The following is an 18,800-nucleotide window of genomic DNA, read 5'->3' on the forward strand; positions in this document are numbered from 1 at the left end:
CTCTCCCCACTAGAGGGGGTGGCTGTTCCGTCCCTACTTCTTTACAGAAACTGGTCTGTCTCTGTGCATGTTTTTTCTCGCATTTTTTGACGAGCCATCCACAGCGTTCCATGATCACTGCTGGCCAGTGACCCACGCATCAGACTATTACCATTCTTAGTGATTTTATATGCCTTCATAAAGTTGGGACCAGGCACACTAAGCAGACAGTCTCCTGCCACACAACCCTGGGAAGAAGTCTCAAATTCCCTCAATTTACTTCAGAAATTTTTCCAGCACAAATATGTTATGGGAGATACAATCTTCTCACAGGAGAATTTACAAAGACATGTAAGATTATTACCCTGCTTTTAAGTGGTGCTTTTCACTAAAGTTAAAGAGTTGAAACAGATATCAAAATGACTAAGACATATACATGACAATTATCCAAGGGTCATGAAGTTAAATCCAAATAAAGAATGTGAATACAAAAACATAAGCATCACTAGGAAGGAAAGTTCATAATCTGATGGAAGTGGGAAAATTTTCACAAATAATATTGCATTTGATATAAATATAAAACAATGAACAAGATTTCCACAAGCAGATCCAAAGTTTGACTTGGGGAAAAGAAGGAGCATTTCAAATTGAAAAAATTGTGTATGAGCAAAAGCTATGGATGGAGGAGAGCAGCTTTTCTAAGAGTGGCAGGTTTGTATACAAAATGTGGATGTTAAATGTAAAAACATTAAACCAAATCACATTCAGTAGCCATTGGAAGCTATTTACAGGACCTGAATTAGGAAAATGTTTGATGTTGAGTTTTATCATGAAATGGTGTTCTGGTAGTAATGTGAAGTCTACATTAGAATAAAGACTGGGAGCATGATGCCCAATTAGAAGACTATTATTCCACTAGTTCAGGAAAAGGCCAAAGTATACTTGAATTAGGCAAGCAAAAATGAAAGGAAAATGAGGGAAGAGATGCAAAAAGGCCTAATGGAAACAAAAGCTAATGATTTAGAACTTAAATTTGGGACAAAGGTGTAGATTTAAAGTCCAGGTGCCCAGGAGGCTGTTAATATTATGGTGTTATTAATAAATAATAAAAAGAAAAAATCATGTAGAAAAGAGATGAATTTGAATTTGAACATATTACTTTTAATGTATCAATTTTCATTTCATTCATTGACTAAGTAAACAACTAAAAACAAAGTTTTGGGTATTAGGAGAGAAAAAGCAATTAGATATATTTAGGACAATTAGTGTGATTGATCATGAGATGTGTACATGATCCAAGATGAGTAAATCGATTCCTTTCTTAGGAAAAGAAGAAAGGAGGGAATGGGCAATCTTGTTTTGCTGACAGCCACATGCCCTGCAATGTGAAACAAGCTGGTCTGAGAGAATAAAGCCAGAAGAGAGACAGGAATGGAGGTGAGGAAGGGAGAGAGTCCTGGCTGCACTTGATTCCTTAGAAATAACTGCATCCCTTTCCATGGTTACTTGAGCATTATAATAAATTTGTCCCTTAGCCTAAACTAGTTTAAAGTGAATCGCGATAATTCATAACCAAAGAAATCCTGACTATTCACACTATTAAAAGTCAGAACCAATCTTCAAATAGTTCATTCCAATTTCAAATTTGCTATAAGATTTATTCTGTCATTCATTCACTCTTTATTAAGTGTCTGATCTGTTGTGGGTGTTGCAATAGTCTCTGAAGATAAATTGGATGTTGATATGGATGAAAGACTGAATGCAGCAGGAAGGTTTTGAAGTAAGTCTGGTCCTGTTGTGAAGACAAAACCTAATTTATGAATGGGAAGAATTCCAAATGCTTTTTTGTAAATTGGCTGCTTGACAGATAGAAGAAATTACTCCACAGAAACTTATTGTGAATGGTAGTCATGTGCTTAGGAGAGCTTTAAAAAGCCTATTTCATATATAATGTGATAGATTAGACATAAAAACAATAGTGTGACCACATGTGGCACATTTTTCTAAAAAAGCTCATTCTGAACACCACCAGGACACCAGATGTAGATACGACTGGGCTGGATTCTCATGGATTAGAAGGAGTCATGCTTTCACCTCTTGAAAAGCCTGCAGCAACTGCTGTGTATGGAATGAGATTTTTAAAATTTGTGATGTGTAAGAAGGACAAAAGCATCTTACTGATGGCAGAGAGCTTCCTACACATCCCAACTATGATGAAAAGAAATTTATCAGCCTTTATATGCAGTTGAGCTCCCAACTGTTGTTTTTTAAAAGGTAGTTGTAAGTCAGGTATTTCAGAGAGAGGCAGATACAGCAAACAGGTGAATTTGAACTCCTACTATTTTGCACTATGGACAAATTTATCATGATAGTATAATTGCAAGGTTTTATATTCTGAACTAAATTATAAATGAAAATGAGGCAAAGATCACACATATTCACTCATCTATTTCATGTATGCATTCATGGGTGCATTTAATGTCTTCTTTATTAAGGAACTTCTAAGTTTTTCACATGTTCAGCAAAATGTCAAGCCCTTATGGGTATCAAAGTAAGTAAACTCAGGAACTCATAGTCTAATAATAGAAAAAAATATTGGGTTGGCCAGAAAGCCCATTACTTTTTTCCATAAAAAAAGATACATTTTAAAGATTTTATTTATTTATTTTTAGAGAGAGGGGAAGGAAGGAAGAAAGAGAGGGAGAGAAACATCAATATGTGAGAGATACACCAACTGGTTGCCTCTTGCACACCTCCAACTGGGGACCTGACCCACAACCCAGGCATGTATCCTGATCAGGAATCAAAAGAGTGACCTTTCGTTTTGCACTCTATTCACTGAGCCACATTAGCCAGGGCAAAAGACACAATTTGTTTTTACTAATAACTTCTTTGATTTGGATATTTTGAGTATGTTGGCTATCTTCTGCTATTGGCTTCTAGTGGGTAGAGGCTAGGGGTACTGCTAAATGTCTTCCAAAGCATAAAACAGCACCCTCACAGGAAAGAATTATTTAGCCAAGATGTCAATAGTACCAAACACTTCACAAATCAGTTTTGACACATTGGATCAGTCACAGCACCTTCTCCAAACACTGCACAAGCCATTTTTTTTTTTTTTTTTGCATTTCAGTTGTGTTTTTACTTTCCTCAAAATAATAAAGCATAACACACCAAAAATGTTGTATATATTCTTCCATCTTCAATATTAAAATGGCTGCATAAAAATTCACTAATTTTGATGTTTTTTTAAATGCACTCTGATAAGACAGCTATCACAATACGATATAACAAAATTGTTTCAAATAAAATTAAAGACAACTAAGCACTACTAGAGCCTTGTATGGAAAAAAAACTAAAGTGTTTTTTGCCAACTCAATAATTTATTCAACAAAGAAGCAATGTATTATTGGAATACAGAGGCCCTTAATACAGTTGTATATTCTTCCAAGCAGCCCCTATTTTTCTCAATATTGCTTATTAACCCCAGGCATAAAATATATATTTATCTCCTTGTTTATCTGTGTTTCTTCACTTGAATATAAGTTCAATGGGGCAGGAAAAAAATGAATTCAGGCCTTCTCAGATACTTCCAGAAAAAAATATGAAGACTGAGTGTGGTTAAGCTGTTTGTCATTGACAAAGGCAAGGATGAAAAAAGAACATCTCAAGTAGTGTGTCTCACATAACCCTATGGAAAAATGATCATTTTATGATAACAGAGACAAATAGTAACAACAAATATTACTATAGGGCTGATGATGTACAAAGCACTGCTATGAGCACTTAGGTTACATCAACACGTGCAACATTCACAAGCCTGGAGAATGGTACTATTATGATTCCCACCTTAGAGGAGAGGACACTGAAGGGCAGGCAGATATTCAGCAACTTGAAAAATATCACATGGCTAGTAGGGACAGGAGCCTGGATTTGAACCCAGATAGTCTGGTAGGAGATAAGGTTGAAAAGATCAGATGAGGACCAGATCATAAAGGTTTTGAATGTCATGTTAAGGAATCTGCCTTTTGTTTAGAGACAATGGGGAATCAATGTAGGAATATTTCTGCAGGGGATCTACCTGACATGGTCTGTCTTTCAGAAAGAGTGTTCTAGAGTAGAGTACAGGATAGACTTTAGGAGAAGAGGACTGGAAAGACAGAAAGTAGCAAAGAGGTGATGGCAGCAGTTCATGGGAGAAGCAATGAGTTTGAATTAGAACTGGCAAAGGAGGTAGAAAGGAAAGAGTCAATATTACTAAGGAGAGAAGCAAAAAGGAAAATGATATAGTTTGTCAATTTATACTTCTACTTACAAAGTTGCAGGCTGTCCATTTCATTGCCACCTTACCCACACTGAATGATATTATAATTTTATTTTTTTTCTGGTTCAATACATGAATAAATACATCAAAGTTGTTTCTGTTTTTCATTTCTTTGGTTGTTGATTTTTTATGTTGAAAAGTCATTTATATCTCTCCATATGTGAAATATTTTTTTGCTTATTTTTAATCATAATGTACTTTCTTCTATATCCCCCAAATCTCTGGTATTCTTTTATATGCTGCTTCACACTACTCTGGCAATATGTCTTATTTCTGGTCTCTGAGCACTGTGGGAACAGACAATCTGGTTAGGACCTGATTGGAAACACTCCTATCAGGACATGTAAGTCAGGCAATATCTTAATTAAAAAACAAATAAGGAACTCCTTACCTTTTGCAACATAATGGTTTTTACTGGAGACTATTATGCTACATGAAGTAAGCCAGTTGGTGAAAGACAAATACCATATGGTCTCACTTATAAGAGGAATATAATGAACAAAATAAACTAGTGAGCAAAATAGAATCAGAGACATGGAAACATTGAACAGACTGACAGCTGCCAGAAGGAAAAAGTAAGGGAGGAGGGGAATGGTAGAAAGGAGGGGAACATATTAGTCAAAGAACATGCATGAATGACCCAAGGACATGGACAATGGTGTGGGGATTGACTGTGGGAGTGGGGGTGAGCTGGGCAGAAGAGGGCAAAGGGGAAAAATTGGAACAACTGTAATAAAAATTGGAAGTTAATTTTATGAAATGTGAGTTTCTATTGAACAAGTGGATTGAACTAGGTTAGGGGAATACTACATTTGGAAGTGATTATTTGAAAATTGTCAGCATGTCATAATGATTAAAACCATTTTATGGAAAATAACACCAAGGAAGAGTTTACGGAACTAGAATAGAAAAATTAAAAGTCTTGGACAGAACCCTGGAGATGTTCATTTATGGGTCTTGAGGGCCAGAGGAGAAGACCTTGAAACATTGTTTAGTTATTATGCTGAGCAAAATGAATTTTCTAGACCAAAAGAGTGGTAGAGAGATGAAGTAAGAGAAAGAATAAACTGCAAAGTTTGTAGTAAGCTATTAAGCAGCCTTTAGCAAGTTTAGCCATAGAAGACTTTATGGACTGTTAGGTAAAACTGGAGTTTAGTATGTCCATGAGTAAATAAAATAATGAGGACTGATATCCTTCAAATATACTATCCCCACCAAAGTTTTCTGCTAGTGAAAGTGTTACAGGGTGCAGCCAAGAGGGGGGAACCCAAATAGGCATTTGAAATGGGGTCCAGAACTCAAGGTGTCCAGGAGATTTTTGGATGTCCTCACTCCCACTCCCCAGGTGTGGGTTGGGGAAAGGGACAAATGGAGCAGGGCCATTGAGAGCTGTTTTGCATAGCAGCAGCCTTGCAGCTACCCTCTGGTGTGGTCATTTAACATATCTATAGCCTTTGGCTGGTTGCTTAGATATGTTAAATAGCTGTGGCCATGTCCTGAGCCAGGGGAATGGAAGTAACTTCCCCACCAAGATGTGACTGGGGGCAGGTCCCCCGAGCTACAGTGCCTGCGTGGGAGCTTGGAGAAGATTGGCTCCAGGACATGGGGCCACGCCTGCCCGCACTCATGATGGCAGTCCAGTGAAGCTGGAAGGGTATGAGTTCTGGCATATGAGGCCAAGTGTGGGAGGAGTCGGAAATGGGGCTGCAGAGGAAGATTGGCGCAGGGATTTAAACCCAGAGGTGGCAGCCATTGAGAAGGAGAACCATGCGGCTGTGGAAATGCAGAGAAGATCACAACTATTGAGAGAGAGAAACACACAGCTTTAGCAGAGTGAAGACCCCCCGCGGCCCTGAGGTAGAGAACCACATGGCCTTGACAGAGTGGAGACTCCTGCGGCCCTGAGAGGAAGAACCACGCGGCTCTGGCGAGTGGGGACTCCCGTGGCCCGGGGAGAGAGGACTACGTGCCTTTGGCAGAGTGGGGACCCCTGCAGCTTTAGGAGATACGGTACTCTGGACTGGGCAAAGGGGGAAGGAAGGAAGGACTGTGTCTGTTTGTGGGTGTTTTAAGAGACTTTGGGATTTTGGTGAAGACATTAGGTCACTACTTTAAGTCTGTATAGCATTAAACAAACATTTCCTTTCCTTTTCACAAATCTCTGGCATTGAGAGACGTCTTTCCTCTGGCGGCAGACATAACAGACCTGGGGGCTTCTTTTAATAATAGTATATCGTCCCAGGCCCCCCTTGTTTGTTCTGTAAAAAAAGTAGGAAGACCAGGATGATGACACAAAGAGATGAAGAGTCAAGAAGGAGCTATATTTTTAAGATGAAGAAACTTGAATATTTTCATGGTGAAAAGGGGAGAGAAGCAAGAGTGGCCATTTGGAAGTATAGAAGGTGGAGCAAATCCTGGAGGAAATGTGAGAGGATGAGATCTAGATGACAGGCAGACAACTATTCTTGGACAGAATAAAACATATGAAGATGGACAGGCATGTTGTTGAGTTTGTGTCAATACAGCAAGTATGTATTGAAAGTCCAGGTGTGGAGACACTGTATGTGACTCCACAGACACAAAGAACATATAAATCACCATTTATTCTTTAAGAAGCTTATAATTTAGTGGGCAGTTTGGTGACTGGGGGATGGAAAGGAAGAAGAGGAAGCTCCTGAAAGATGTGCTGTTTTTTTCTATGAAGCAGGTAGTAAAATCATCACTAAAACTGAAGACGAGTAGGGGTAGGAAAGGTACTTGAGGATATGGGAAAGAAATTCAGAAATACTAGTGATTATAATGAGTAAAGAAATGGCTCAAGTCTAAGTAACAGGATTACTAGAGGGTAGAAGGGTCCAGAAGAGATTAAAAAAATTACTTTTGGGGGGTCTGTTCTGTGTGATTTCCACCAACATTTTCCTGGAGGAAGAGGGTGAGTGTGTGTTAATAGTGGTTTAGAAGTGGGAAACTGAAAGGTGGAATGGGCATGACAGAAAGGAAAAGGGTAAAGGGGATTTCATTCAGAGATCCTTATAGTGGTAAAATATTTGTTCTGGGCTGCACAGGGAAAAAACTGATACAGCAGACTGGCAGTAGGGGATGAAGTAGAATGTGTAGCGACAGCAGATCTTGATGAAGTTCAAGAGCAGGTCTCATTAGTAGTAAAGAAATGGAGGGTCAGGAAGCAGAGAAGTTAATCTTAGGAATCTAGACAACAGGGTTAAGTATCAAGGATGGGTAGCTGAAGTAAAAAAAAATAATCATGAGAGAAAAAAAGACTCACACTCGTTGTGTGTCTGTTTTATCTTAGGCACTAAAGATGGGATTCAGACATTGAATGTCAGGAATTCAGCTGGATCACCCATTTTAATACCCTGGTATTTGAGGACAATGGTAGGGAGTTGAGGTAGAAGGAAAGACTGAAACACATGCCAAATACTGTGCTGAGTAGTGGAAAGAGACCTAGTCTGTGAATAGCAGCAGTAAATTGAGTGAGGCAAGGCACATAAAACAAATCATGAGACCTGCAGGAAAAAAAGTTTTTGAAAGAGTATGAAAGAAAAAATCAGTTATCTAGAATTGATATAGGACTTAAGGAACTCCAAATGCACCTACTTCTGTACATAAGAGTAAGCATTTATTTAACTTATGTGTCTGTGGTAGATGGGGTTGACTGATCTGGTTCAATCAACTTATCTAAGCCATTTCTGTATAACATGTCGGTCACCCTCCCCTCCCTATGACCACTAGGATAACCCAGTCATGTTCTCATAGCAACAGCAGAGCTGCAAGAGAACACAAGCCAGCTACAAAAACATTTGTTCAGCTTCCCCTGCATTAGGAATGACTGCTAATATCCCATTGGCCAAAGCAAGTCACATGACCAAACACAACATCAGTGTGGTGAGGAAGTGTACTATTTCCATGACAGTAAAAGAAAAGAGAAGATAAACTGATAGACTGCAGGAGTGGAGTTACTTGCAGTCAATTTTAGTTCTGGAGAGTGCAAGAGAGGGACGTCCAGAGGTGGTAGGAACATGCTGAAAGGTGTACCAAGCAGAATGGAGACAGGGATTCTGAGGCACCTGTGTTTTGCAGTGTCCAATGTGGAATGCAGAGAAAATGAATGATTGGAATTAGCTGGGCTGAAGGTTTCTATTGGAACTCGGGTGAAATGCTGTTTTGGAAAACTTTGTTTTAGCAGAGTTTTTCCCCAGTTTGACAGGGCATTTCCCAAATTCCGGGAGAAATGATAAATGATAAATCAGTCATACCAATGTAATATCAAAGTAGTCTGTACTCCTTTGAGATTTCAGTCATGCCATATATCTCTGTTCTCAAGTGTGCCTGTATTATTTAGTAGGATCGGACTCTCTCAACTCCTGCTGGATGGTGGAGATACCAACTGAGGTGAAGGTGGGATCTGCCCATATGAGAACTTCTCCAGTTACCACATGTGATTAAATCCATGTGTATTCTGATTATGGATTGAAAAGCACCCAAGCATTTTGATTTGGGGATTTGTTAAATCTTAGATATCCGATTTCTAGCACCAAATTAAGAAAATAGACTCCTTGAAATATTTTACTTGATAATTCTTGCTTTGATTTAAAAGAAATCTTAACACATGTGTGGGTTGCTAAAAAAAAACATAAGTAAACACCTGGGAACTTTTTGGCTCACCACATTTGCAGCCCTAAACTAGCCAATATTCTTCATTGAGAGTCCTCCAAGGATTAGCCTATTCTAGTTTCCCCCATTCTATACATAAATATTAATTACCCTTAAATACAACCCATTTACTATCAATAATGAAAAATTTAAAATGCCAAGACAGTGTGAGACAAACTTGAATCTAAATTATTACATTGTGTTGTTTGCTCTCCACAGTGGTGGTTAGTCTGGCAGTTTCTGATCTGGGGGATCAGTGTGCAGGTATCACCTGTGCATGATAAGTACTATATGCCAGAGAAGACTCTTGAATTTTTTAAGAGGTTTTAAAGACTCCCAGAGCAACAGGGTGTGATAGCATGGCTCTTGTTTAGAGAATATATACTAGGTGTTACAGAAAAAAATTATTATCTGCTTAAAATGTAGAGAGGGGCTAAATACTAAACATTCAGTCTGAACTGTTTGGATGGTCAATGGGGAAGTTAATTTTATGAAATGATGTTTTTTTTCATCTTTTTACCTGACAGAATGGTAACTAAAAGGCTGAAGAAGAAATGAAGGTGTAGAATTATATTATTTAACTTGTATTTACAAAGGCCACTGATATACTTCATCCTTCTTTTTCTAAAGAAGCACAGAAATAATGTCTGAAAACCATGTGAGATTAGCTGAAATAAATTAAGTGGTAAAGACAATAAGAACATAACAAAAATATAACCTACATTACTTAAATTATATAGACAAAGAATGCTAAAAAATTGTTACTAACCTTACTATGATGCATATAACAATGTGTGAGGGGCTAAAACTTTGTGGTATTTAAGACATAAATTCTCTGATATAAAAGTAATAAAAATACTATGTAAACTTTTGGGAAAGATAGAAGAATATAGAGACTAAAATAAACACTTAAAATTATGTTGTTTCCCAATATTATTTTTACCTATTGGCAACTGATTATAAAACCAGTAAGAATTCCTCACAGAACATTTATAAGGTATCAAAATATAATATAGCCTTAAAGAATATCATCAACACCATTTTTGTCTACTCCGTGAAATGCTACATTTGTTCAAGGTCTAGAGATTTCTATTTGTATTGTATTTAAATAACATTTTGAATTAACAAAGTTAAGTCAGTGATTAGGGGTACTTGTGTTGAGCAGGAAGTGATGCTTGAGAGGAGACTGCTTTTGTACATCATGAAACTCTTCATCCTATGATGACTATTGACTTATTGGGCATGGTGTTATTATAGCATTTTAAGGAATCAAATTCTTATATAAACATGACCCTCATTTAAAAGTCAGTGTGTTTTGGAACATAAATATTCATGATTCATATTTTCATTATGTAATATTATTTTTCTGTTTAATCCTTTTTAACTAGAATTGCATTTTCTTTCAGAGCACACTGTAGCCACTACAGGAAACAAAACAAACACTTTTTTTCTGTTTTTAATTTATCAAGGATGCTTTTGCTTATCATTGTACAAGTGACATTCTTTTTTTTAATATTGTGTCTTGCAGCCTGTCAAGGCCAGGCAGGTTCACTCGAGATTCAGGCAGACAGAAGAAAAGTTGTAGAGCTGTGGGGGTGCCTGACATGCCTTATGCAAGGGTGGACGATCCACACACGCTGCAAGCTGCATGTCCAATGGGAAGCCCCTACCCTCTTAAATACTAGACACAAACAAAGCCAGCAGAGAGCCAAAACAGGCTGTATAACATAGCGAGATTCTGCACAGGCGAGCCAACTCAAGGCTATGGGAATGCTTATCAGGCCCAGTCTCAAGGCTCCGAGAACACTACATTAGTTCCCCAGACATCTGGGTGAGGAAGACAGACTGCCTCTATTTACCTGACATATTGATTTCAGAGAGAGAGAGAGAGAGACAGAGGGAGAGAAGGAGAGAGAGAGAGAGAGAAATGAGAGAAATGGGAGGGGGAAAGAAAGAGAGAAACATCAATTTGTTGCTCCACTTATTTATGCATTCATTGGTTGATTTTTCTATGTGTCCTTATGACGGATCGAACACACAACATTGGAGATCGGGACAGTGCTCTAACCAACTGAGCTACGTGGCTAGGCCTACAAATGACATTCTTGTTTAATATCAGCTTTTGTAAATTAATTTGACACATTATAGAAATATGTTTTGTTTAAAACAGAGGACATAACTTATTTTATTTATTATCACTTCTATATTTGACATTATTTATGTTATTTCATGTAATATTTCCTGATTATATGCATTCCTGTTTTATCATGTTTCCTACATTTTTATTGCTAAAACCTTTTATTGTTTCTATTAATGTTCTATGCAGAAAATAAAAAGACAACATTTGATATAAAATTGTTAGAATTTATAGGGAAGCAAACTCTAGCCTGGAACTCCAGAAATAATTTTATGAATGTTGAAGAACTGACCAACCAAAGGAGCTTTTACCTCTAAAATCACACAGAAATATCAAGTGTACGAATATACTGGTGAGCGCTGTCTAACATGTAGGAAGCTGGAGTCTACCACTGTCTCTGGGGCTAATGCTGTTGCCACTATCTCACCTGGGGAACTGGAGACTAGATGCTGGACAGTGGAGCAGGAACCCTTTTTGCCAATAGCTAAAATAGAAAAAGAGGCCAGAGATCACCTCTAATTCACTTCCACTCTCCAAATTTTCTGTGCTTTTATTTGATTGGTGAGAGCCAGTTTTCACTCCAAACCCTTGCTGTGAAGGAATCTGGGAATACATTGCTCTGCTCTGGAGGCATTGCACAGAAAGGATGCATAGAAGGAAGGTGGAAAGGAAGTGGAGGTGCCAATCCACAGTGTTGGTCCTAAAATGATTATGTTCTGTTATAACTTTACTTGAATTACTTGAATCTTATTTGCATGATTTAAATGTTTTCTGTTTTATAAAATCAGTCTTAAACTCTAATTCCTTAATTGTGAGAGGTGGGTGGTAATTCTCAGGCTTTGTTTATATGTGTTATTTCCTAATAATTACACTTTATATTTTATACATATAAAAAGTAGAGTGCAATATTATGTACATAAAGAAATATATATTTATATATTGTATATCTTAAAATAATAATTTTTGACATTTGCTTGTTAGTTGATATGCCTATTGTTAGAGCCATTTTCTTTTGTCCCACTGATATTTTGAAATTTTTTCTAAGTGTTTTAATAGCTTTTTTAAAAACTTCATTTGAGACATTCCGTGTGTACACAAAATTATAATTTATTGAATTAAGAATGTGAAATACACTGTAACAGCACATTCCTTACCCAGAAAGAATATAATTCACGTATCTTAAAGTTATTTCTCATTTTAGAAGGTCTTTTGTATGTTTTTATTGTAAGTTAAAATCTGGATAATTTCCTCAAAGTAGCTTAAAGCAGAGTGATGTAGCCTTTATGGAGTTTTCCTCAAAATAATCATGATCTGCAATCATCCTTTACGATATCTTTTATGTCAGTTACTATGCTCTATAAGCATTATAATGGTCTGTAATTTAAATCAACTCAGTAAATGTTAATTGTGTACTTCCTGTATTCAGGACTATAATGAGCCCTGGGGCTGCAGCAGTAAATGCCTCCTCTCTTCAGCTAGCCCCATGGAGTCATGGTCTTGCTCATTCTAATATAAATCAATGAACACTGTGGCAATAAAATGAAATATCATAGAAAAGTGCCATTTATTCTGCCTGGAGGTTAATAATCAGGGCAGATTTCACAGAGTGGGTCACAGTTCACAAGATTTCTCAATTTCCTAGTTAAAAAAACAAAACAGAGGATAGTGTAGAACTGTCATTTCAATGAAAAAGAAAACCATAATAAATGCAAAGTATTTCACACTTGTGATTTTTATTTGTGTGAATGTCACAGGTGGGTACAAGTAACCAGGTTCTTAGTGATCGGGACAAAGAATTGAATCAAACACCCAGAGTTTATAGCAGAGAACATGGGAGCAGGCCAACTCCAAGCAGAGATTGACCTCATGGGCTGGAGGGACTCTATTCTTATAGGGCGGATCCTTCCAGGCTAGTTTTGGTGGGCTTTTACTGAGCATGTACAAGTAGTTGTATTACTTTAAAGCTACTGTGCATGTGGTCTCCCATGATCCTCCCCGACTGACCACCAGGGAAGAGGGTCCCATAATGCTACGGAATTGACCTCCATTTCTTCTGATGTCCCCCTGTACTAGGTTCACCTTTCCCTTTGCCAGAGAATTATAGCTTTCCATGTTAGGGATTGGTGAAAAGGAAAGGAGTTATTTATTCAAGTTATACAGACTTAATAGTAACGACTTAATGTCTTCTTCAAAACCCCAGAGTCCCTTAAAACACCTACAAACACACACAGTCCTTCCTTCCCCCCTTTGCCCAGTCTGTGGTACCGTATCTCAGGAAAAGAAATAGAAGTCCATGGCTCAGGTAGCTCCTGGTTCTTCCCAGTAACCCTTGCTTGTCTGGTAAGCCTTCCTCGGTTCCCAGCACCATCAGCTGTGTCACCGGGATCTCTGCTAAAGCCGCGTGGTGGTTCTCTGCTAAAGCCACGTGGTGATTCTTCTCATGGCTGCGGGGAGGAGGTTCTCCCCACTCTGGCCAAAGCATGTGGTTCTCCTCACTGCCACAGCGGCATGGTCCCTCTCCTTATGTTACAGGGTGCAGCCAAGAGGGGGGACCCCAAATGGGCATTTGAAATGGGGTCCAGAACTTAAGGTGTCCAGGAGATTTTAAGATGTCTCCATCCCCCCCACCCAGGGTGTGGGTTGGGGGAAGGGACAAATGGAGCAAGGCCATTGAGAGCTGTTTTGCATAGCAACAGCCTTGCAGCTACCCTCTGGCGTGGTCATTTAACATATCTATAGCCTTTGGCTGGTCGCTTAGATATGTTAAATAGCTGTGATCATCTCTGAGCCAGGGGAATGGAAGTAACTTCCCCACCAACACGTGACTGGGGGCAGATCCCCCAAGCTACAGCGCCTGCGTGGGAGCTCGGAGAAGATTGGCTCCAGGACATGGGGCCACACCTGCCCAGACTCATGATGGTGGCTCAGTAAACCTGGAAGGATACGAATTCTGGCAAGTGAGGCTGAGTGTGGGAGGAGTCGGAAATGAGGCTGCAGAGGAAGATTGGCCGCGGGGATTTAAAGCCCAGACTTGGTAGCCATAAAAAAGAGAATCATGCGGCTTTGGCAGAGGGAGGACTCTCCCTTCCCGCAGCCCTGAGAGAGAGAACCATGTGGCTTTAGCAGAATAGGGAGGACCTCAGCCATTGAGAGGAGGAGAGAACCATGCTGCTTGAGGAGGGAGAACTATGCGTCTTTAGCAGAGTGGAGACTCCCGCAGCCCTGACAGAGAGAGAAACACGCGGCCTGGACAGAGTGGGGACCCCCACAGCTTGAGAAGGGGGAACCACCACCTGGTTTTAGCAGAGATCCCAGCGACTCAGCGGAGGGTGCCGGGAACCCAGGGAGGTCTCCCAGTCGAGAAGGAGGACTAACGAAGAACCAGAGGACTGTCTGAGCCATGGACTTCATTTTCCTTCCCTGAGATACGGTATTCTGGACTGGGCAAAGGGGGAAGGAAGGAAGGACTGTGTGTTTGTGGGTGTTTTGGGGGACTTTGGGATTTTTGATAAAGACATTAGGTCACTACTTTAAGTTTGTATAGCATTAAATAAACATTTCCTTTCCTTTTCACGAATCTCTGGCATTGAGAGATGTCTTTCCTCTGGTGGCGGACATAACGGACCCGGGGCCTTCTTTCAATAATAGTATATCGTCCAAGGCCCCCCCTTGTTCTGTTCTGTAACACTTATGTGGCTGCAGGAGTCTCCACTCAGTCAAAACTGCACGGTTCTCTCTCCTCCAATGGCTGCCGAGTCTGGGTTTAAATATCCTTCCAGCTTTACTGGGCTCCATCATGAGTCTGCGCAGGGGTGGCCCCATGTCATGGAGCCAGTCATCTCCAAGTTCTCACGCAGGCGCTGTAACTAGGGGGAGTTGACTCCCAGTTACATCTTGGGGGGAAGTTCCTTCCATTTCCCTGGCTCAGAGCATGGCCACCACTATTTAACACATCTATACAACCAGTTAAAGGTTATAGATGTGTTAAATGACCATGCCAGAGGTTAGCTGCAAAGGTTAGTTGCTATGCAAAACAGCTCTCATTGGCCCTGTTCCATGTGTCTCTTCTCCCAACTCACACCTGTGGTGGAGGGTAAGGACATCCTATATATCTTTCTAATATTTCCTGGACACCTTTAGTTCTGAACCCCATTATAAATCCATCTTTCAGGGGCCCTCTGGCTGCACCCTCCTGCGTGAAGACCTGTAAAAAAATAAAAGTGATGATGATGATGGTGATAATGATGGTAGTGGACATTATTGGTTGCCTACCCAGCAACTGGCTGGGAACCCTTACTTTTCTCCTGCTAACACCTCAATTTTCCTATTGGTATCTATTTTTCACCTGATTTTTAGCAATTCGTGTGGTTTTGGAAGCTCAGCTCAGGTGTGAGCTTTAAAAAAAATTAAAGTTTAATTTAAAAAATTAATTAACTAAATCCCACCCCTAGACAGTTACTGGTTTAAGAACCTAAACCTGTGATAAACTTAGTAGGGCATTCCTAGGCCATGTAAGGATGTCCTGTAGCTGCTCAAGGCCATGCAGGTTCACACAGGATTCAGGCAGATGGAAGAATATACACTGAACCATTGGGACATGTGATACACCTTTATTCTGGGGTGGGGCGATCCCTGCATGCTGCAAGCCGGGAGTCCCACCGCGGGAAGTCCTGACTCCCGTATATGCTAAGTGCACACAAAGCCTGCAAGGTGCCAATAATGGCCAGTTATATAACAGCTTCATTCTTCACATGCAGGCCCTCGCCCAAGGCCATGTGAACATTGCCGAGTCATAGTTGCCTAGACATCCAGGTGAGGGAGCCTGACTGACTCCAATTTCCCTACAAAGGGGGATTTTGAAAAGGGGATTCTAGAAAACTTATTCTTAAGGGAAAACCTTAACAGAACACTGCTGGCCATTGGCAGATATACTAGGAATACTAAAGCTATTTGATTACCAGCCTGAAGATGAAGCTGTCACACAGAGATCTTCTCCACACACTCTTCCATGGAATCCTGAGAACATGGAGACAAGAGCCATTAAATTAAATAAGTCCTAAAATTTACATGACCTATGGACTTTCGGGTAAGAAAGACTGCAAATGTTTCTATTATTTACGCCACTTTGACTTTACTTTTCCAGTGTTTATAATTAAAAAAAAATTCCAAATTAATTTAATGGTTATTATCTGTGTATTAAAAACTAGCTTATGAAGTAAAATGCAGAAATATTTAAAAATATATGAACAAAAATAATAAAAATAAACAAGACTGAAACCAGAACAGCTAAAATACTACAAAGCTAAAATAAATAAGAATAAAAAGTCTAAGTAGAAAACAATCATCACAAATCAATTTGGCAAAAAATCCTAAAATTGGGCAGAACTGACTAAATCACTGAAAAATCATTAAAAAATTCTAATGGCTCTACCTGGTGTGGCTCAGTTGGTTGGAATGTTGTCCCATAAAATGAAAGGTTACAGATTGGATTCCTGGTCAGGGCACGTGCCTGGGCTGTAGATTCTGTCCCCGGTTGGGGCACATATGTGGGGCAAAGGATACATATTTCTCACATTGATGTCCATCTCTTTCTGTCTCTCTCTCTTCCTTTCCATCTCTTCCTCTCTTTCTCTGCCTCTCTTTGGAATCAATAAGTGTATCCTTGGGTGAGGATTGAAATAAAATTTTAGTGTATTTGTTTAGCTCTTTCAATTTAAATGAACAGCTAATATGCACAATAGTTAGAAGTGATGAACATTTAACATAATGAATGTTTCAGGCAAGGGTACATGGACATATCTGTGCAGTTTTTTTAAAACAATTTATTCCTGATTTTAACCCTGGCTATTTTGATAAGACGGTGTGACTGGGGCTCTGGAATGAACTGTTGGGAACCGCCCTGCCTGGTATCAGAAGCTGTAACCCCCGCCTAGGCTAAGGCTAAGGGAACGCCCTTGGAACTGTAAGCCAGCAAGGAGACAAAAGCTTATCTCCCTGGCAGGACCGCTGCTTCTGCTGCTTCATTCATAACTGAACCCCAAAGCTTGGTTGGTTAGCCAAAGATGGGTAAGATTCCCCAATGGGGGAATGACCTAAGACCGGCACGATCATGTGGGAGGCCCCCCAAAAGAAGGACTTTGAGGGCTGCAGCAAAAGGGGGTGATGGACCCTCGCTCCTCGGCTTTGACTTAGCTTGAGTCCTCATCTTCTGGGAGAAAATCTCCTTATCTCTTGGTTGCCTCACTTCCCTTGCTCCACCTAAGCCTGAAACAATTACAGGGTGGTGCAGCTCTGTGCTGAAAAGGGCAGATTCCCTGGGTGATCAGGCCTAAGAAAGAACATGTAAATTCCTGTGAAACCTTCTTTATTTAGAATGCTTTCAGTTGAATGAGAAGGGTCCAAGGAGGAAGTTAGTTTGTTCCTTGAAAGTCTTACAGCTCTTTGACCCTGACTCAGAATAGACCCTCAGAGTTCCTTGCTACCTATCGTTTGATCCTTACTTCCTCGAAATGAGTAAGGTGCTTTACCTGAATTCTTATGCAAAACAAGCACAATAAAAGCAGGTATGGATGGTAAATAGGCCCACTTTCCACTAGAGGGGGTGGCCATCCCAACCCTACTTCTCCACAGAAACTAGTCTGTCTCTGTGCATGTTTTTTCTTGCACTTTTCGACGAGCCATCCACAGCGTTCCGTGATCACTGCTGGCCAGTGACCCACGCATCACTGAACAATTTAATGAACTGTTCAGAACTACACAAGTTTGAATTTCAGTTTATCTCTTCCTGTTCTCTTTCTATATGTGTTTCTACATAGCTAAATATGTGTGGCTTGTATCTCACTATTTCTCTCTGTGTATCTTTGTATGTGAGGTGTTTTTGAATGCCTAAGGAATGTGTCTTAGTCTCCCTTTCTGTTTTGTTTGTTTGTTTCTCATTGTCTCTTTGTCTATTCTATGTGTATCTTTTTGCCTCTCTCTCTGTATTCCTGTGTGTGTTTACTCTTTGGGTCTCCATATAGCTCTGTGTAGCCATTTCTCTGTGTTTAATTGTATGTCTCTCTGTGAATCTTTCTTTATGTATATGTCTTTCTTTTGTATCTTTCTTCTTGACACTGTTAATTGAAAGCAGAAACATACTCAGTCTTTGCCCCAAACAAAGAAAAACATGTAAAAGCCGCATACAAATTCTAGGATCTTAAGTGACGTATTTCTTAAAGAGGCTTGAACTTCCAACATTAACATACTGGTCTCCATTTCTTTATGAATACCCCCATAGCATTTTCTGATAAAATACAGTTTGGAAATTTCCAAAGATAGTTTTAAAATAAATTAACCCCCAAAAAGTTAGATAATAAAGCGTGACAATTATCTCCAAATCTCTGGAAAACAAGGGTTTGGGTGCTAAAGTCCAGTTTTAATCTGTGTGCTGGCTGGATAGACTTGGAGGAGGTAACTTTTCTGGGCTGCTGTCTCCATTTGGAAAATGAAGAATTAGACCTTATTATTGCTAGGATACAGTTGGATTCTAAAAATTTCTAGTCATCATAAAAACAAATTTTCAATGAATTGGAAGCATGTATTACCCTTCATTTCATGACATTGAGGGAATTAATCACAATCCCCCATGCTCATGTTCCCAATCAAACATTCATTTACTTTTGCAAAATAAATTTGCATTTATATTTTGCA

Source organism: Phyllostomus hastatus, unplaced genomic scaffold (assembly GCF_019186645.2).
Source record: "Phyllostomus hastatus isolate PE091 unplaced genomic scaffold, TTU_PhHast_1.1 phas_contig_34, whole genome shotgun sequence".
NCBI classification, from domain to species: domain Eukaryota; kingdom Metazoa; phylum Chordata; class Mammalia; order Chiroptera; family Phyllostomidae; genus Phyllostomus; species Phyllostomus hastatus.